The sequence below is a fragment of the Ahaetulla prasina genome, chromosome 2, assembly GCF_028640845.1.
Source record: "Ahaetulla prasina isolate Xishuangbanna chromosome 2, ASM2864084v1, whole genome shotgun sequence".
NCBI lineage: Eukaryota > Metazoa > Chordata > Lepidosauria > Squamata > Colubridae > Ahaetulla > Ahaetulla prasina.
This window is the reverse complement of record NC_080540.1, coordinates 176,452,184-176,473,978: the sequence shown is the minus strand read 5'-3', so window position 1 is coordinate 176,473,978 and position 21,795 is coordinate 176,452,184. Positions and strand designations below refer to the sequence as shown.

At 43.0% G+C, this 21,795-nt stretch overlaps 1 protein-coding gene across 2 annotated transcripts in view; it reads left to right on the top strand.

The window, feature by feature from the left end:
- Positions 1–2,232: 2,232 nt before the first annotated feature.
- Positions 2,233–21,795, top strand: part of BGN (biglycan) — a 72,158-nt gene continuing 52,595 nt past the window's right edge. The window contains exon 1 of one of the 2 annotated variants that reach the window (XM_058169163.1): positions 2,233–2,587. The gene's annotated coding sequence lies outside the window, so the exon portion shown is untranslated. Of the gene's footprint in view, positions 2,588–7,503; positions 7,529–21,795 lie in introns of those variants that run through there. The other variant, XM_058169164.1, reaches the window with a different exon arrangement.

Here is a 21,795-nt window from a genome sequence, read left to right as displayed (position 1 = left end):
GTTTATTGTGTTGGGTGGAAATGAGCTGAAATCAGTATTTCTGGAAGATACCAGGCTAGGAAAGTAAAGACTAAAACGAGCCTGAATGTTTTACTTATTTGCCCAATGTCAACTTTCTACTCTCAGTCACTCATGCCCTAGTCACCACTCAAATGAACTATTGCAATGTGCTCTACAGGGAGCTGCCTTTGAAGAGTATCCAGAAGCTTCGGTTGGTACATAGGCAGTTATTGTGTGCTCCAAGATCTGTACACAATACACCTCTACTATGCAAGCTGCATTGGTGGTCAGTTTGCTTCTGGGTTTAAGTCAAAATGCCTTTAAAGCCTTACACGCAGTGGTAGGTTTCTACCAGTTCACCCCGGTTCACGTGAACCGATAGTGGCGACGGCGAGAGGCTCCACTCATCCGCCCGGACGTCATCATGGATGCTCTGCACATGCGCAGAAGCACAGAAGCACCACGCGCAAGTGAAGTGAGCATGCACACACATGCACACTCACAGTTCCAAACTGGTAGCGAAGGTAAGTGAAACCCAATACTGCTTACCTGGCATGTGACTGGGATATTTGAGGGACTACCTCTCCCCAGTTACATACATCAGGTTTGGTAGGAAAGGCATGTTGTGGATCCCATTGGTGAGGGAATGTTGCTGTGTGGGACCTAGGAGGAAAGCTTTTTCTGCTTAGCCTCCTCCCTGTGGAACATCATTCAACTCAGAACTCCTACTCAGGGTCACCTGGAACCATGAGATGGGTAGCAATAAATAATAATCATTCCCCCCAAAATAAGGTTGAATCCAAGCCTACTGGCCATGAGGGAGACTCTTAAAACATGGCTTTGTCAGCCAGATTGGGAATCCCATAGTAAAGTGGAATTTGTTAGATGGTTGTATGGATTAATGGAATACACTCTCAATATGTTTTCCTTCCATCTTGTTTTTATTAGTTTTTATCATGTTTTATTTTTGTTTTAATTTCAATTGGTTGTTTTAAGAATTTTGTGTTTTTTATTGTTACTTTGTACACCTGCCAGAATCACTATGTGAGCTGAGCGACTATACAAATGTGATTAAATACTTCATTGTTGAATCTTGTCATTTCGCTCACCCATAAGATATAATCCAGCAAGAACTGCTGCTAGTAAATCTCACTGAAACAAACCAGCGTATACAAGTGGTACAACATATCTTTAGGCTGAAGATGGAGCAGGAAAACGGAAAAAGCATCCGATTCATGATCTAACCACTTGCAATGATCCTTTCACACAGCCACTTCCTACCGTCTTGGAAGGGAAACTGTAAAACGGCCGATTTCCGTAACAACTTTATGCATCCAGGTGTGGTAATCTGTTCCCATCCTCTGCTTGTTTCTGACAAAAAGGTTGCCCATCGGTGGGATTAGAAACAACAACAATAAATCATTTTTCCAAGCTGGCACCTTCCCAACTCCCATAATTCTCAGAGGATTTAACTATAGATTTTAGGATTTGTAGTCCATCACAGAATTGTAGAAAGCTAGATAAACAGATGCATAATTCAGCAGAGTTCTTATGTTTCTGTCTGCCTCCAGGGGAGAGGGGAAAAAAGGGCCCTCTGGATATTGTTAATTACTATTCCTCTCATCCATGTCGAACAGCCATTAGTTACTCTGGGTGGCTAGAAGCTGCACTCCAATGAATTACTATATCTCACCCTAAGCCTCTCCATCTTCATTCTATATAAAGCATGCTGTATAATCAACGAGTCATCTCTCCCCCACCACCCCCTCGTACTATATTTCTTATTTTTCATCCTTTCATATCCCAGGACTTCCCCTCGCCCCCTTTATCGTTTATCTTCTTCCACTTATTGTTTCTTCAAAGAATTTCTTTACCAACAAGATGGCTTCCTTTCTTCTATGTTTATCACAAGCCAGGCTCTCCCAGTCAGGGAAGACAAATATTTTGCATGGCCTTAAACCAACACAAAAGCCATCCTTTCTGGCGCCACTAAGTCAGAGAAGGGTTTTTTCTTGTTGTTGTGTTGTCCCCCTCCCCCCACCCCCAACTTTTTTTGGGACCAGTTTTGTCTCCTTGCTGTCCTCCCAACCCACTAACTCCCGTGACTACTTTGAAAAGAACAGGCAAAAAAAAAAAAAAGTCTGTCATTTTGAAGTGGAGGAGAGAAGTGGCTGAAAACTTCCATCCTTGAGGTTGAGCGGTTTTTTCTCTCTCTTTTAATTTTTTCCCCGTTTTTGGCAGGTGGTTGATGGAAACCACATGATGGTTCAGCCCCTGAAGTCATTTGTGTGTCTGTGTGTGCGAGCGTGTGTGCGAGCTCTGTACCTCATTGAAACCAGCTTGCCTACAAGGAAGTCAACCCCTCTCAATCCCCTCTAGTACAGTACAGCCTCCTCCAGTCCTGCGAAGGGCTTGACACACTCAGCTCCAGTCTGCTGGCAAAAGGGGGGGAAAAAAACCATACAAAAAACAAGCGGAGGAACAGAAAAAAGACGGACTTTAACAAGGCGGCCGAGGAGAAGGCGCTTGGGTGGAGAAGAAAGAGCTGCTTCAGGTGTGATTCCAAGGACCAAACTCTGATCTGAAGGTACTTTTTCTTTTTCCCTTTTTCTTCTCTCAACTCATTTTCCAAAGTTTGGTGGGGTGTTTTTTTTCCTCTCTCTCTCTCTCTCTTAGAGAGTCTTTGGGGCAAATGGATTAAATGCAGTGGACCACACAGGAATTACAGCCACGGAACCAGCAGAAACTGGGAATTTGGATTTTTAGATCCCTTGCTCTCATTCTCATTCTCATTCTCTCATTCATTCACAGTGTTCTTTTACTCTAACCCCATTAGAACTTCCTCCTGCCTAATTTTTTTTAAAATCCACTCTCTTCCATTTACTGTCCCATCACTCTGTCTCCCCCCCCCCCCGCCCCCACTCTAACTATTAGAGATCACTTCTCTTACGCTCTCAAGAATAAATTGTAAGAGTCCTGCATATCTACTTTTCACCCACCAGCTGCATACATTTCATGTGTACATAAGGGGTGGAATTGTTCTCTCCAGTTGTCATTCCCTACATTTTGATCCCCCCTCCCTGTAAACTGACGAGAATCCTACTGTTAACAGCTTGCTCTTAAGCTCCCTTATTCTCAGGTTTCCTTTCATCTACTTGGCAGCTGCCTAACCTTGTAAGACTTATTTGATTGTTTCATTCCCATTCCCTGGAAGAGCTTTTAAGGAACCCCTGCGTTGTAACTGGAAAGGAACTACGATAGGTGTGTAACACAAGGAACCTAGGCTGATCTCAGCAGCTGGCCACACTTTATTCAGGCTGCTTTGTGGTGCATCCCCAACTTTTTTGAAGGATGGCTCAAACCCTACTAAGAAGGGAATTTGGGATTGTCATCTCAAACACTGTGTTTGGTCCGCGCTTACGTGTGGATAAATAAGAGACAGGACGGCTCTGAAGCCCCAAGGTCTAATTCACTAGGGAATTCAGCCTTGAGGAAGTGAGGAGAAATGGCACTTATTGTGGGATGGAAGTTGTGCATGTTCATCTATGTTTTTGTCTAGGATCCCAACATTTGTGAGAGCGGAAATCCCTGAAAATGGATCTTTCTCATTTCTAGGTATAGATTTTCTGCAACAGAGTAAAGGTAGGAACTAGCTGGGGTAATCCTCAATGATTCCCATAAGCAACCAAACTGGAAGCATGGAATTATAGCTGGAGCTATATTTGTGCTTATCTAGCTAATATATCAAAGGTGTCCGTGCTAAACCCCTTGTATCTAAAGAGAGAAGTGAACTGAATGTACCAGATTTTTTTCTAAACCAGGGCTTCCCAAGGGATTTGGTTTTGAAACCACCTCTCTTTTATTCCTTTCCCTTTCGTGTTTTTCCATCTCAGGGGTAGATGCAATATCCCGTTCTCAACCTCTGCAAATCAGTAAGTTAAAATTAAAACAAAGGGTGAATTTTGTGAGAAATGCCGCTCCAAAGAGTCTCTCCTTTGGAAAAAGAGAGCCTCAGATCTGTTCATTGACTCTAGCGCCCTCTAGCTCCACTTGCAACTATGCAAGGTTGGCCATCAGAAGAGCTCCCTTTGGTCCACGTTTGATCATATCCCAGGGCCAGAGGACTCTGCAAAACTCGCCAGAAGGGCAGAAACTGCCTTTCCTTTATGTTTTTCTTCAATCTCTCATATTCAGAGCTGTACTGCCTCTGGTCATTTTAACTAGCTTCCAAGTCACTGCCTTCCCCATCTAAGCCCCTTATGGAATCATTTAACCTCCCATTCCATCCTGCGGGAACAGCTTCCCTAAAGGAAATATGGGGTTGCAAACTATAAAAGAGCACTTTTATTTGTCTATCTTTCTGTTTCATTGCTGTTCTTTGATTCGGCACTCTTCTGGATTTTATCTTCCCTAGCCAATCAGCACCAGATCTTTCTGGTAGTTGGAGAGCTGTAGAGACAGATATTTATTGTTAAATTTATTTGCCGCCTATCTTGCCAAGAGGCTAACACTGAGACCCCCATCTTTTGCTAAGGGTATACAGAGAAACCCTGTATTCTCCTCTGTAGTTTCTCAATTTAGCATAGCTTTTTTTTTAAAAAAAAAATCTTTCTTAAATCCAAGCTGTCTTGGATTTGTCCAGTGTGAGTCGAAACATGAGCAGAGCAGGCTGGAAGAGTTTTTCATTCATAGCCAGCATAAATGTTTGTAAACCTGCTGCAAAGCCAGCAGTGTCTCCAGGAGCTTCCTATTCCCACCCATTGGAAGCAATTATACAAGGAGGCCCCCAGGGGGATAGGAAACCCACAATGTCTGCCTATTGAAGCAAAGCCGCCTCAATCCTTTTAGCGGATCAAGCACTAAGGAGGTGGGGAAGATGGTTATAGATGTTAGAAAGAGAGAACGAGAGGGAGAAAATTAAGACAGACTGAGCTGATCCAAGGTTAACACAGGAGGGGCAGCCAGCTAAAATGGGAGACAGGGAAGAGTTGGTGGCTTTCACAGAGAAGGCAAGAGGGGAGTGGCAGAAGTGCTTAGGCCAACAGATGTGGTAAGCACACACAGCTTCTCACCGCTGCCTCCATCTTTGGGAGAGCAGATCCAGCCGGCTTGTGGAGGAAAGGCTGCTTGGGAGAAAAACGATATGCCTGCTTGCCAAGTTTGCATCCTTGCGCCAGCTCTGCCTTTCTTGGCCATGCAATTTCTTTGGCAGCCCGCTGCTTGCTGAGCTGGCAGGCATGACCCACTGCCTGCCATTAGAATCCTCAAGCTGGCTCCACACAACCACAGATGTCAAAGCCACCACGGGTTCCTCTGACCCACAGCACGTGGCATTCCACCCCCTCCCAGCCCCGCAGGCTTCTTATTTTTAATTTGATTGTTCCAGAATTGTGTTGGTCAGTCAATCAATCCTGTACTTGGTTTTTCCAGTTTTCCCTTTCTCCCCTGATTGTACCAAAGGCCACATTGTCATGGCTGGAATCAGAACACCTGGATGGATTCCAGCATCCACTGCTCCAAGCTGGCAGCCATAGTCCTGAATGGTCCTGACACCTGAATTCTGTCCCCTGTCTCCTTATGTCATAGGGAAAAAACCAATTTGTCAGGCACTTTGTACATAATATCTCAGTCCTATGTTCTTTCCCACTCTTCTAGGGTTTGTTTGTTTTTTTGGCATACCATCTCTCTATGGCATTGTGTTTTGTGCGGACCCCTTTAAAACATCCCTGCAATCTGGCAAAATAGCCTTACAGTTTCAGAGGATTGTTTTTGTGGGAGTAAATTTGAGAGGCAGGAGTGTTATAAATAGTTGTGGGTTTCAAATTTTTTTACTGCCGGTTCTGTGGGCGTGGCTTGGTAGGCATGGCAGGGGAAGGATACTATAAAATCTCCATTCCCTTCCCAGTCCAGGGGAAGGATACTATAAAATCTCCATTCCCTCCCCACTCCAGGGGAAGGATACTGTAAAATCTCCATTTCCTCCCGATCAGCTGGGACTCGGGAGGCAGAGAATAGATGGGGGGTGGGCAGCCAAAATTTTTACTACCGGTTCTCTGAACTACTCAAAATTTCTGCTACCGGTTCTCCAGAACTGGTCAGAACCTGCTGAAACCCACCTCTGGTTATAAAGCTAATGGAGAAATGAGTAAGTAAAATGTTGCTGTGGTGCAATAGCTAAGAATGAGGGAGGTGACATTGGAGCCAAAGTGTCCTAGCTTTGAGGCTTTAAATTGCAATTAATTTGGAATTAAAATTTGCCTTTCTCCCCAAGTGACTTTCAGCCTCATCCAAGCATTATGACTTGTAGTACAACAGTAACAAAGGCAGCACAGGGATGATGGCATCCACTATAAGATATCACAAATCACTAGGGAGGAAAAGGCCAGGGACGTTAAATCTACAAATTGAGTGCTTTAATTATACACTCTCCCTTGCAGTAGGCTGACACTGTTGATCTAGACTTGTCAACTCAAAGAAAGCCCTGTTAAATATAAGTATAGGTAAATATGCCTAGAATTTCAGACTGAACATCCTACAGAAGAAGAAAGTATATTGAGTATATAAGGAGTATTTGTTCAGAAGGGAGGAAATCATTAAAAAATCAAGAAATGCAGCAATAGTGACTAATATCTTTATCCACTATGAGCATAGTCTAATTATGCACATCATTCTCATGATATGTCAAAATTTCAAGCTGATTTATTTATCACACATATATATTCCACCTTTCCTCCAAGAGCTTGTGGGGAGGCGTTATTCCTTCTGTCTTCATAACAGTCTGTGAGTTGCTTAGGCTTAGGGATTGATTCAAACATGCACACAATTCACATGAAACATTGGATAAGCATCATTTCTTGATGAGCAATGCAACTGATTATGGACTAACGACACATCCTAACACGGAGTAGTCCAAGTAACAAGTAAACAACTCAAGGAATATTGCCAGCTGTAAGATTTTCTTTTCACTCAAAAAGCAAAAGAAATATATTTGAAAACACAGGAATCTTTCTGATTATTAGTCCATTTAGCCTATCATTATTTATCATAATGCCTACAGTTGCTACAAGGCCTCATATTTGAACGTTTTAAATTAGAGATACCAGAAATTGGAAATAAAATGCACCACCATTAATCTACCACCTGTTCCTGCACACACACACACAAAATTGTCTCTTGAAACTCAGAGATATGCTTCCATGTTCTTCTTCTATAGCGTCACCTGGAAATGGTTCCCCCCATAGATGAGTCATGAAATTCTTTGTCCCAATTGTACTTAACCATGATGCAAATTTAATAAGAATTGCAAATACTGGTAATACCTAATCAAGATGAAAAGTATCTTGTTTTTGTTGCATCTCCATGGTCTCGTCCTCATTTTGTTCCCAACCTTTAATATAAGACTGTATTGAGACATCCTGAGCTGTACCTACCTGGGTTAGCACATCCGCCTTCCCTTTTATATACAGGTAGTCCTTGACTTACAACAGTTCATTTAGTGATGGTCCAAAGTTACAACGGCATGAAAAAGGTGAGTTATGACCATTTTTCACACTTATGACTGTTGTGGCATCTTCATGGTCAATGTGAACAAAATTCAAATGCTTGGGAACTGATATCTATGACGGTGGAAGTGTCCTGGGCTCATGTGATTCCCCTTTTGCGATGTTCCGACAAGCAAAATCAATGGGGAAACCAGATGTTGGGCTCAATTGGGGCGGTAACTCGAGGACTACCTGTATTCTGACACTATCTTAAGGGCAGCTTCAAGATGTATAACATGTAGGAGGCTTTCTCACTCATGCCTTGGAGGGAGGGAAATCAGGGGACTGCAGTGATTCTGAAATAGGTGCAGCAGAGGCAGGATGGGGATCAGCAGTGGGAATCTTAAAGGTTACGCTGGTATAATTTCCTGCCTCCAATATGGATGTGGAATGTTGCAGCATAGCAGCAAAGAAAGGTCCTAAGGAAGCCTCATGCAGGAGGTACAAAACAATAAAATAGTTCTGCATTTATTTTTTAAGAGTTCCTTTCATCCAACTTGAGCAACTCAGCCTCCCTTTTCAATATGCCCCCCCACACCCCTCCACACATTACGGTGTCTTTGCCAGCTTGTTGCTGGCACGCTTATGTTGCCATTGTCTTCCAACTGGTACTATTGTTAAAAAGTAAAGTTCAGACCCTAAATAAGCATATTGTATGGACAAGAAGCCAAATTATTCGAAAGGCAAGCTCCAGTTTTGATACTTTATGTTGGAAATGGGTGGAGAGGTTTGCTGAGCTGCAGTGCATGTGAGAGCAGGAACCAAAACTCTTCTCCTCTATTCATGAAAAGCAGAATCTGGCTCTGGCGCAGTGGCAGCCACAGGGGGAAATGCCTGTAATTGACAGCTTCATGTAGAGCACTGCATGATATTTGGGGAAAGCTGCAAGATCCGGGCCAAGATGTGAACATGTTCAAGGCTGGTCCAAGATCATTGGTTGTAGGAAATCCACCCCTACACGCTCTAATTAACAATCATGGAGAGCACATTCCACTCCGAAAGGCTGCTGAGAAAGTGTCATTGAAATAAATAACAATTGCAAAATAGCTCTGCCATGGGGCACCAAGAGTGCAAAGGAGAACTTCCAATTAGCCCAAGAGTCTGTGCCTTGGCTAAGGTTGAATTAAAAGTCACTCAGTCCAGGAGGTTCTCCACTTTGCATAATCTTCTTTTCCTCCCCAGAATGGACCAATGCTTCCCCCTGCTCTCAAATCTGCTAAAGAGAAAAAGATGGAATAGCTAGTCATTGGCTTTTGATGGGTAATACTCAAAGTCCTCCATTACAATTACAATTGAACATGTCCAGAGATATTTCACAAGAAGAGTCCTCCACTCCTCCGCTTGCAACAAAATACCTTATGCCACCAGACTTGAAATTTTGGGCTTAGAAAATTTAGAACTATGCCGCCTTCGGTAGGACCTAACCATAGTTCATAAAATCATCTGCTACAATGTCCTACCTGTCAATGACTACTTCAGCTTCAACTGCAACAATACACCAGCACACAATAGATACAAAGTTAAAGTGAACCGCTCCAAACTTGATTGCAGAAAATATGACTTCAGCAACAGAGTGGTCAATGCCTGGAATGCACTACCTGACTCTGTAGTTTCTTCCCCAAACCCCCAAAACTTTAACCTTAGACTGGCTACTGTTGACCTCACCCCATTCCTAAGAGGTCTGTAAGGGGCGTGCATAAGAGCACCAGTGTGCCTACCATCCCTGTCCTAATGTGTCCTTTAATTGTATTCATTTTATTATTCAATTCATGCTTATACTTATATATATTATCTAATACGTACTCAACAAATAAATAAATAAATAAATAAAAATAAATTCTCCTGAAGGAGCTTCCAGATACAAATAGTCTTCATGTAATGACTGCCTTGTTTAATGACCAGTCAAAGTTATAATGGCAATGAAAAAGCAACTTTATGACCGGTCATTGCACTTACATTGCACAATCAGGTGTTTGAGATTTGGGTCTTTGCAATTAGCAAGCATTTATGACCCGTGCAGCGTCTTGTGAATACATGATTGCTATTCGCATGCTTCCTAGCCAGCTTCTGACAAGCAGAATTGGTGAAGAAATCAGCAGCAAAATTGCAAGTCGCAGTCACATGATGTCTTGTTCAACAACTGGGTTGCTTAGCAATGGAGTTGTTTGTCCAGGTTATGGTAATAAAGCAAGGACAACTTGTGTGAACATTTCTATATCTTACCAGTCAAAAATATGATGTGCCTAATCCACGTTTCCATCCATAGAAGATCATTTTTTTGTCAGAATTAAAAAGGCCAACAAAGCAGTGGGAAAACACAGGCGTATTCCAAAGGCAGAGGATAAAGTCTACGCACACATCTGTGTCTGCACACACTCACTGGAGAGTAGTATTCCAAGAAACAGGGCAAACACACAATAAAACCCTTGTTTGGAAAGCTCCTACGTTTACATTTCTTTATATCGCATTCCTTATAACATTCCTCCCTATTACTGTCAAAGTGTGTTAAAAGTTAAACAAACAAGAAAGAAAAGAGAATTTGGTATTGCCAGTTCTCAAGGCTGATGAGAAAGTTCAAATCTTATTAGTTCTTGCTTTGACATTCACAGCATGGGGCTGGTCGCTGGAAAAGCTCCGTTTTCCCTTTCTAGGCCCTTTCTCCTGAGATTCCCTGCCCCCCCACCCCAGTTGGAATAAAACCATGCCATCTTAACATTGGCTGTTTGCATCACCAATTCCTATCCTACATCTGCAGCAATTCCAGCTGCATGCACACTCTTTCCAGACCCTCAGGCTTTGCAAGTCACCAACATGCAAGCAAGCACCAACAGGGGGCTGCAGCCTGAATAGGGTGGGCCCGATATTCTTGAATTGCAAGACGATGCTTTGGCTTTCCCAAGTTGTCTGCTCCTCTTCTGACATCCTATCTGGGCATTGCATACTTTATGATATGAAATGAAAAAACTTACAGGAAATCAAGCATAAAAATGTATCTACAATTTTTTTGTACTCGGTATTATTTTTATTGAAGAGATTGTTTACAGAGTAACATTAATATAACTTAAAGAACAAAAAGCTAAACTGATAAGCAAATAAGTAAGAAATAAAAGAGAAAAGGTAGAAAAGAAAGAAGAAAAAAGAGATATAAAAAAGCAGCTTACAGTAAATGCATTTATGTTTTATCCTCTCTATAGTTATATTGTGGCTTTGTTTTTTCCTTATTCTACCCTTGCTATTTCTCAAACCCATAAATCACAAATTCTTTTTTTTATAGTTTTAGCAAAAAGTATATAAATGGTTTCCAGTCAGAAAACGTGTCTATATTTTTTTTTATTAACTGAGCAAGATAAAACAGATTATAGTTTGGATAGGTAGGGAATGAAAAAGCAGAACAGTCAGTTCAGAGGGCTAATGACCAGATGGAAGAAACATATCTGTACCGTCTAATGCACCTCTGGTCACACCTACATCTTGGTAACTTTGCCTTTGTGATCATGGGTAGTGAAGGGCTATAAATTCTATATACCTAGCGTGGGTATCGGCAACCCACAGCTCCAGAGCCGCATGTGGCTCTTTGATCCCTCTTTTGCAGCTCCCTGCCGACCTAGTCACGTGACCTGCTCTCCACCCTGAGACACTGGCCGAACCCGGCTGTGGCCGACACCAATCTCGCTAATACAAGGGCTGATGGGGTGGGAATGGGATCAAGGAGGAGGGTATGACAGAAAGGGGGACAGGCCCGCAGCTGAGAAGCAAGCACGAGCTGTGGCAGCAGCTTCCCCAAAGCCGACCCTCCTCCTTCTCCTCACTCAACCTCCTGGCTGGCTGTTGCAGGGCTGGGAGGGTGCGCACGTGCGGGGATACCCTCCTCAAGCGAGCAGCCGGGCTTGGCCAAAGCTCTGCAAAGGCGCGTGACTGGGCAGGTTGAAGGTTGAGCAGCAAGGGTGCTCCGGCTTTCTCTGAGCCTGATCCCCAGGGTGGGTGGGTGAGGTTTGGCAGGGCCAGCCCCCTTTTCCCACTGCCCTGAGCTTCTTTACTCCTCTAACTGAGCGGTGCCGCCGCTAGCATTGATCAAAAAGCGTCCTCCAGGTGGTGAAAGAAGAGAGAGAAATGAGAGAGAGAAAAATGAGAGAGAGAGAGAAATGAGAGAGAGAAGAGGGGAGAAAGAGAGAGAGAGAGAAAATGAGAGAAGGAGAGAATGAGAGAGAGAAAAAGAGAGAAACAAATGAGAGAGAGGGAGAAGGGGGAGAGAGAGTGGGAGAGAGAAATGAGAGAGAATTGGAGGGAGAGAATGAGAGAGAAACAAGGGAAAGAAAGAAAGAGGGAGAGGGAAAGAAAAAAGAGAGAAAAATAGAAATGAGAGGGGGCGGGGAGAGAGATTTCCCACAGAAAACATCAGGAGCCACAAAACCTGGGTAGGCATGGCTGGGGGGGGTGTCATGTGACTGGGTGGGAGTGATGTTGACTTGGCCACGCCCACCCAGGTTTAGTAGCTCCCGGTGTTTTCTTTTCTGTGGGAAACAGGTCCAAATGGCTCTTTGAGTGTTTAAGGTTGCAGACTCCTGACCTAGCGGTTGTGATGAGGCAGTGTCAGATTCAGGGCTATTATTTAAATTAGATAACAAGCAGTCCCTGAGCAGGTAAGGGGTGGAGTAATTTGAGTAGCAGAAGGTGGGATCAATAGTATCATTGCATTTGAGAGATGACTTCTTGAAACAGTGGGAAACATCCTGCCTCCCAGTCTACCCTCTGGGAAAAAAAAGAAGAGGTGATATGCTGTAAAAATTAACAACTGAATAGAATAGAATAGAATAGAATAGATTTTTTATTGGCCAAGTGTGATTGGACACACAAGGAATTTGTCTTGGTACATATGCTCTCAGTGTAAATAAAAGAAAAGATACGTTCATCAAGGTACAACATTTACAACACAATTGGTGATCAGTATATCAATATAAATCATACTTGCCTACCTCACACTCCTGCTTCTAGGGGCCAAACTGCATATTGTACTGCCATTCTGACACATGAAGCCACAAGATTGTTGAGGTTCTGAATTGGGGACTAGACAAGGCCAGGGTTATGTGTATAAGGAGTAACATTAGCATTGTAAGGCCATTAGATTGACACAACCTAAGCTTCAAAGCGGGGGAAGGTCTTAGTAAATGGGCAGAGGTCTTGAGCCTTGATCAAAGCATTTTCCTTTTTTCAGTTTTACAAGCTAAATTATCATGGAAAAGTTGGGGGGGGATAGGGCCCAGTGAGCTGCTGTGGTACTTGCATATTTAATCATTTTTAAATAGAAACATGCAGGAAGGGGTCCTTGATTTTGGGACAGGAAGAGGACAGGAAGAGGAGGTCTTCGCTATTAACTGTGAAGGAACAAATCATTAACAAACATGGTCCTCCTTTTCACGATTTTCTCTGGTTTTTAACTTAGTTTCTCCTTCAGAAAAAGTGAATAAATCAGCATAAGTCAACCACAACAAGGTTGTGAGGTTATCATTTCTGTTCCGAAAAATGCTTCTTGTGGTGACAATCATGAAGGAACTTTAGGAGTCAATGTCTATGGAGATTCTCAGTAATACAGGTCATGGTTGTCCCAAAGGTGCTGTTGTGACCCAGGCCCAAGTAGGTAGTAGGAAACTCAGTCAGTGAAAAAACAGACAAACTTTATTTGAACAGCTGAGAATTACTTCATTCTCAGCGTAGTTCAACTAAATTAAAGCAAATTCTTCCCAACACAAATTCCTCAGTCCTATCACCAACCTTGGTCCAATTAGGCAAACTGCCAAAGGCCTTTCTTGGCAAATGTTCAGAAGACACTGATACAAAAATAAATGCAAGAAGACAAAGCTATCAATGTTGTTTTCCGGCAAAGCCCAAACGCCGTTGCTGGTCTGTTTTAAGCCTTATTGGAGGGGCCAATCATCTCTTGGCCCTACTCCTGAGTTGTCCTTTTTGCTTGAGCTGCTCTTGCCTTCTGGCAGCTCTTCTCACGCGTGCATTAGGAACAGGCTCCTCCTGTTCCTCTGCCCCACCACTGTCAGTCTCTGGAGGCTCTGGAGTACGCACCTCACTCCCCAATGGCCCTGGCCCCACCTCGGCCTGTGACGCAGAGCCCTCATCAGGGCCTTCCCCAGCCTCCAGGACTGGCTCACGCTCTTCCTCAGCCTCATTGCTGTCTGACTCCGTTGCCAGCCCCGCAGGCTGTTGGCGGACCACGACAGGTGCTTTTCCAAGTCAATCTTGCTTTATGTCTATTCCAAATCTTCAGGATGGCATGCCTAACAAAATGATTTTGAAAATCAACATTTCCTTTAAGTTAATCGCTCGTCTCCCCCAACACCGCTTCTCCCAAACAGTTAAGCTTCCAATTGCCAATTGCTCAGCTGTTTATCTTTTCTCTGAGAGAGAAAGACAGCAGGTGAAGCTTACCTACTTTATCCCCAGTGTTGTCAATCTGAACCTCACAGGAAAACTTAAAACGATGCCAGATGCTTCATATGTTGCCAGCTTCTAATATGATCTTTGATGTCTATGGTGATCCTAAGCTGTATTAGTCCTACCATCGCCAAAGCATCAGCTACTGGAGTCATTGAGAGATTTTCCTCCAATGCAAATAAGTTATGAGTCTCAAATCCAGACCGACGTTGCAAAGACTCGTTCAAATTTGGGAGCGTCCATATTTGCAATACAGGTAGTCCTCGACTTACAACAGTTCACTTAGTGGCCATTCGAAGTTACAACGGCACTGAAAAAAAGTGACTCATGACCATTTTGCACACATATGACCATTGCAGCATCCCCATGGTCACGTGATTTACATTCAGATGCTTGACAACTGAGTCACATTTAGGACGGTTGCGGTGTCCTGGGGTCATGTGATCACCTTTAGCAACCTTCCGACAAGAAAGTCAACGGGGAAACTAAATTCACTTAACATCCGTGTTACTAATTCAACCACTGCAGTGATTCGCTTAACAAATGTGTCAAGAAAAGTAAAATGGGACAAAACTCACTTAACAAATTTACCTCTTAGCCACACAAATGTTGGGCTCCATTGTGGTCATAAGTTGAGGACTACCTATATATGCAAGGGCAACTGTGGGGGAGGAACTTAAAAAAGTCAAGATGGAGTCTTTGATCATGTGATCAAAACAGAGGTGTGACTTAAAAAGGGGTAGGTCTTTAATCATATGTTTGCTTCTGCCATTTTGACTTTTTTGAGACCCTTTTCCACAGATGCTGCTTAATGTGTATTTAAACGCCAGTTGCATGGTTGCTAGTTAACTGACTTCCCATCTACTTTGACTGTGAACAAAAGGGCAGATCCGAAGGAAAAGCAAACTTGAAAAAGGGAGAGGTATATTTGTAAATGTGTAAGGTGGGGTCACACCAGTTCAAGAGACAGTGCTGCCAAGTCTGGTTGCAATATGACAGAAAGGGGAAATTATTAAATGCACATGGGAGAAACTTTTTAAACATATTTCATACATTTTAATAAGGTTTAAATGAAATGAATTCCATCTTTTTTTTTTTTTTGTCCTGGCCCCATCTACATTTTTGAACTATGGCCCTCAGGATGCCATTCAAAACCCACATGTGGGTTCTGCTCGCAAAAAAAACACACCCTCCCACTTAGGGTAAATGGAGAGATGCTTCTCTAATTGGATGTGGCACCAGGAGGGGATTCCAGGCAGCCTTTTGAATATTTTATCATAGAGCAGCGTGACTCAACCTCAGCAACTTTAAGATGGGTGTGCTTCCACTCCCAGAATTCTCCATTCAGCAATGCTAGGGAATTCTGGGAACTGAAGCCCACACATTTTAAATTTGGTGAGGTTGAGCAACAGTCATAGAGAATGCACTGTGCCAATGAGAGCACTATTGGAAGACATAAAATATCAGTCTAGGGATAGATTGTCTTAGAGAAAACCTATTGATGTGGCCGCTAGGAGTAAAACATGATTTGATGGCACAATCAATCAGTCACCAGTTTAAATAGATTTTAATTTGGCCTTACATTTAATAAGTTTTTAATTACTGTTTTTATTGTGCACTTTTTACTGTTTTATCTGGCTGTGAACTGCCCTGAGTCCTTTGGGAGAAGGGCGGTATAAAAATTTAATAAATAAATAAATAAATAAATAAATAAATAAATAAATAAATAAATAAATAAATAAATAAATAAATAAACCAAAAAGAATGACAGCTACAGGAAGCTGTCTTCTGTCTTCTTTTCTTCTGAATCTGCCAAGTAATGGCAGCTAGTATGGTAAAGACTGTGGATGGACTGTAACCAGAGGTGGGTTTCAGCACGTTCTGACCAGTTCTGGAGAACTGGTAGTGGAAATTTTGAGTAGTTTGGAGAACTGGTAGTAAAAATTCTGACTGGTCCCACCCCCATCTATTCTCTGCCTCCCAAGTCCCAGCTGATGGATATTTTACAGTATCCTTCCCCTGCCATGCCCACCAAGCCACACCCACAGAATCGGTAGTAAAAAAATTTGAAACCCACCACTGACTGTAACCCTTTCTGAAATCCACCCTACTCTTATAAAGAAGGAAACATGGTTTAATCAGGGCTGGGATTTTGAATTATGGGAGGAGTATGCTGGAGGGAAGTGGTGATTCAGTGACTAAGATGCTGAGCTTGTTGATCAAAAAGTTGGCAGTTCAGTGGTTCGAATCCCTAGTGCTGCGTAACGGGGTGAGCTCCTGTTACTTGTCCCAGCTTCTGCCAACCTAGCAGTTCGAAATCATGTAAAAAAATGCAAGTAGAAAAATAGGGACCACTTTTGGTGGGAAGGTAACAGCGTTCCATGAGCCTTTGGCGTTTAGTCATACTGGCCACATGACCACGGAGACATCTTCGGACAGCACTGTCTCTTTGGCTTTGAAATGGAGATGAGCACCGCCCCCTAGAGTCGGGAACAACTAGCAGATATGTGCGAGGAGAACCTTTACCTTTATGCTGGAGAGTGTCATATCACAAACTCAAACCAAGTTTAATGAAGGAGAGAAGCCAAGTAAACCCTTGTGAAAACATCAGTGCTTTCTTTTACCTCAGCTTACTTTTCTCTAGAGTGGTGCAGTCAACTAGAACAGCTTTCCCTCAGTGTGGTGTTCTTTAGATAGATTGGGACTACAATTTCAAAACTACCCTGTCAGTTAGTCAAGATGGTTGAGGATTCTGGGAATTGCAGCCCCAATATTTGGAGGTCCCGGGTTGAGTATAGCAGGCCTATTAAATATATGCAAACACAGCACCTGGAAAGACTGCAATGAACCGAGTTTCTGTTCCATGCCCAGTTTTTAATTCTTGGAATTAACCCAGAAATATATGAATACCGTTTCTTCAGTCCCTGGTTCTTGCAGCCGGTGATTAGTTTCAAAAAAGAAAAGTGCCAATGCTCAGTCCATTAGGAAATGATTTTGCCTTAAACCCAGGGCTGTATGAGCATGAGTAGTTGAGCCACAGCAGCTCACTGAAGGACCTGTGTTGAGATTAGGATTTTTGAAGTGTTCTCTGTCCACAGTGGCCTCCCATTGTTTTCATCAGAATGACAAAAGCATCATCAGAGCCTTGTGCATCAGGGTGATATGGCCATAAATGAAGCAAACAGGTGGAGCTTAAAGTCACAATGCCTCAATGCTGCTTGCACTGCTATGACCCCCCCCCTTCCCCCTCCTGCAGACCACACTGCTCTCTACCATTTTTGGAGTAACACAGGAGTAAAGTAGTTTAATTAGGACACTGGGATATAGGTTTTAATACTTTGCCAAGCCACAAAAGTTACTAGTTGCTCTAATCCAGGGCTGTCAAACTCATGAGCTGCGGGCCGAATGAGTCATGTGCGGCCATGCCCATGCCCGATTTAGTGAAGGGGGGGGAAAAGTCACGATATGTCACGTGACACCACCATGACAATGCGGGTTTGACATCTCTGCTCTAATCCCTCATAGAACTACTTTGGGGATAAATGTGTGGATATATCTATACTATAGATATCCTCTGAGCTTTCTGGGAAGAAAGATAAAGGCAGTAACGTACATTTCACAACTGATTTTTTTTGGAAACTGTTCTTTGAACTGTTCACTTAAATGCTTCTCAAAGATTGTCTGAGAAACAATGGCTTTCAGCTGATGAAAATTAGGGGGATAAATTGTGGTGCTACTCACAAAAGGTTGGTCTGTCCCAACTGGGAGCCCTTCCACTGTGTTGGCTTACAACTACCAACCTACATCCTACATCCTACATGGATGTGCTAGAGTTTAAAACTAGGTAACCTGGTAGCATGGATAAATTTGGGACTACATGAATTGCATACTTAGACCATACTTAGTTAGGGCTCATGGGAATGATATGAAAAAAGGTGGCTGGGAATTGTGGACATAAGACCAACCCAAAAACTGAGTCCCACATTTTTAAGACAATTAAGCTGCTGCAGAGCATTAGAGGCTGCTCTGAAGTCCCACGTTGGTCTTTTTAGAACTTAATTTGTTGTGTGGACTTGAAGCCTATCCTGTCAGTTAGTCAAGATGGTTGAGGATTCTGGGAATTGCAGCCCCAATATTTGGAGGTCCCGGGTTGAGTATAGCAGGCCTATTAAATATATGCAAACACAGCACCTGGAAAGACTGCAATGAACCGAGTTTCTGTTCCATGCCCAGTTTTTAATTCTTGGAATTAACCCAGAAATATATGAATACCGTTTCTTCAGTCCCTGGTTCTTGCAGCCGGTGATTAGTTTCAAAAAAGAAAAGTGCCAATGCTCAGTCCATTAGGAAATGATTTTGCCTTAAACCCAGGGCTGTATGAGCATGAGTAGTTGAGCCACAGCAGCTCACTGAAGGACCTGTGTTGAGATTAGGATTTTTGAAGTGTTCTCTGTCCACAGTGGCCTCCCATTGTTTTCATCAGAATGACAAAAGCATCATCAGAGCCTTGTGCATCAGGGTGATATGGCCATAAATGAAGCAAACAGGTGAAGCTTAAAGTCACAATGCCTCAATGCTGCTTGCACTGCTATGACCCCCCCTTCCCCCTCCTGCAGACCACACTGCTCTCTACCATTTTTGGAGTAACACAGGAGTAAAGTAGTTTAATTAGGACACTGGGATATAGGTTTTAATACTTTGCCAAGCCACAAAAGTTACTAGTTGCTCTAATCCAGGGCTGTCAAACTCATGAGCTGCGGGCCGAATGAGTCATGTGCTGGCCATGCCCATGCCCGATTTAGTGAAGGGGGGGAAAAAGTCACGATATGTCATGTGACACCACCATGACAATGCGGGTTTGACACCTCTGCTCTAATCCCTCATAGAACTACTTTGGGGATAAATGTGTGGATATATCTATACTATAGATATCCTCTGAGCTTTCTGGGAAGAAAGATAAAGGCAGTAACGTACATTTCACAACTGATTTTTTTTGGAAACTGTTCTTTGAACTGTTCACTTAAATGCTTCTCAAAGATTGTCTGAGAAACAATGGCTTTCAGCTGATGAAAATTAGGGGGATAAATTGTGGTGCTACTCACAAAAGGTTGGTCTGCCCCAACTGGGAGCCCTTCCACTGTGTTGGCTTACAACTACCAACCTACATCCTACATCCTACATGGATGTGCTAGAGTTTAAAACTAGGTAACCTGGTAGCATGGATAAATTTGGGACTGCATGAATTGCATACTTAGACCATACTTAGTTAGGGCTCATGGGAATGATATGAAAAATGGTGGCTGGGAATTGTGGACATAAGGCCAACCCAAAAACTGAGTCCCACATTTTTAAGACAATTAAGCTGCTGCAGAGCATTAGAGGCTGCTCTGAAGTCCCACGTTGGTCTTTTTAGAACTTAATTTGTTGTGTGGACTTGAAGCCTATCCTTTTTATATGGAATAAGATGAGTAACAAAATCTTATCTCCCAACAATGACATAATAAAAATCATATCAAAGGGCCACCAAACAAGTCTCATCCACCATCTGCCAGCAAAACTCTGGATTCCAAAATACTACTTATATTTTTTTCCTAAAAGTGCTTAATCTTGGACTCTGGCCAGACTCTGAATATTAATCATCCTGTACAAATTGTGCATATTTGCAAATGCTTTCTAATATTGCATTAATTAAAGCCCTGCTCCCCTTCTTTTCATAAAGGTTTGAGAAGGAAACCTTCCAATGCATCCTGTTTCATATTATTGAGGGGCTGGGGCCAGGCTTGGCTGGGGCCATCTGGCTTTTATGCAACAGTGATCAAATTGGGTTGGTCAAGCAGCACATCATCTTCTTCTTTCCCCAGCATGTCCATCACATCACATCACAGCCCAAGCTACATTGGCTTGTCTCAGGCCCAGTGTGTGTACAGGTAGTCCTCGACTTACAAAAGTTTGTTTAATGACTATTCTAAGTTACGAGGGCACTGAAAAAAATGATTTCTGACCATTTTTCATACTTATGACATTTTTTTCACACAGTCACGCCAGAGGTGGGTTTCAGCAGGTTCTGACCGGTTCTGGAGAACCGGTAGCAGAAATTTTGAGTAGTTCCGAGAACCAGTAGTAAAAATTCTGACTGGCCACATCCACATCTATTCTCTGCCTCCCGAGTCCCAGCTGATTGGGAGGAAATGGGGATTTTGCAGTAACCTTCCCCTGGAGTGGGGTGGGAATGGGGATTTTGCAGTAACCTTCCTCTGGAGTGGGGTGGGAATGGGGATTTTACAGTATCCTTCCCCTGCCACGCCCACCAAGCCATGCCATGCCACGCCCACCAAGCCACACCCACAGAACCGGTAGTAAAAAAAATTGAAACCCACCACTGAGTCATACATGTGAAAAATGGTCAGAAGTAGGGTTTGTTTTTTTTTGATGATTGATCAAAATTCAGATCTTGGCAATTGACTCATATTTATGAGGTTGCAGTATCCCAAGGTCATCTTTCGTGACCTTCTGACAACCGAAGTCAATGGGGAAGCCATATTCCCGTAACAACTGAACAATTGCAATAATTCACTTATTGCACCACGGTGGCAAGAATTGTCGTAAAAATGGGGCAAAATTCGCTTAGCAGCAGAAATTTTGGGTTCAATTGTGGTCGTAAGATGAGGACTACCTGTATAGCCAGGGAGAATTACTAAGGGATAGAGAGACTTCCACCAGCCTGGCGTCAGCTCCAAAACTGGAATAGAAAACTGGGTGTGACTCCACCTATAATCGCAACCATTTGGGACCTGGGATATAAAGGCTGCTATTGTGGGCTTTTGAGTGCGTTGTGGGTTTGGAAGGGACACGGGAGATGCTCGCTGCTTGTAATTGTTGGCTGCAGCCTGAGTGGAAAGCAGCTTTTACTGGAAGTAGCTCTTCCAGGAACGCAATCATTCATATTTTGGGCTGTCCCACTAAAGACAATCTGCTTGATAGAGTTGCCACCTTTCTCCCTGGCTTTGTTCCTGTGCCATCAGCAGCGGTCTGACAAGGAAAAATAAATAAATCATTGGAAGCCGTCTCCAACATGGAGATTAAAGGAGACGAAAAAACTTCAGGGCTTATTTTCTCCCTGGCAGGCTGCTGTTAAAAATATAAGAGCGCAGATATTGGGAACAGATAAAAAAGAAAGAAGGAAACCTCAAGTGTGTAACAGGGAATATTTTATTGAGGCCAATATGTTTGGAACAGAATAAACCTTTAGAGTCACTATTAAACATAACTAGTTTAACCGGATGATTAATCTGTATGACCATACAATATTATCCTGGTATTCTGATCAGGGGTGAAATGCTCCCTGTTCGGACCGGATCGCTCGATCCGGTAGCGATGGCAGCTGGTGGTTTGGAGAACCGGTAGCAAAAATCCCTACCCCCCTCCCCGCCCAGCTGAGCTGCGTGATCATCAGAGGTTTGTTTTTTTTACTTTTAAAAGCATTTTTTCTTTAGCCGAAAAAATTATTTTAAAAGTAAAAAAAAAGCCTCTGATGATCACACGGCTCAGCTGGGATAGTCAGAGGCTTTTAAAAGCATTTTTTCCACAACCTCTTCGGCCGAAGAGGTTGTAAAAAATGCTTTTAAAAGGCTCCTCTGACGATCCCAGCTGAGTTTTAAAGGCAAAAAAAAATGCTTTTAAAAGAAAAGAAAAGCCTCTGACGATCAGGCAACTCAGCTGGGATAGTCAGAGGAGCCTTTTAAAAGCATTTTTTACTTTTAAATGTAAAAAATGCTTTTAAAAGTAAAAAAAAAAAGTTGGCCACGCCCAC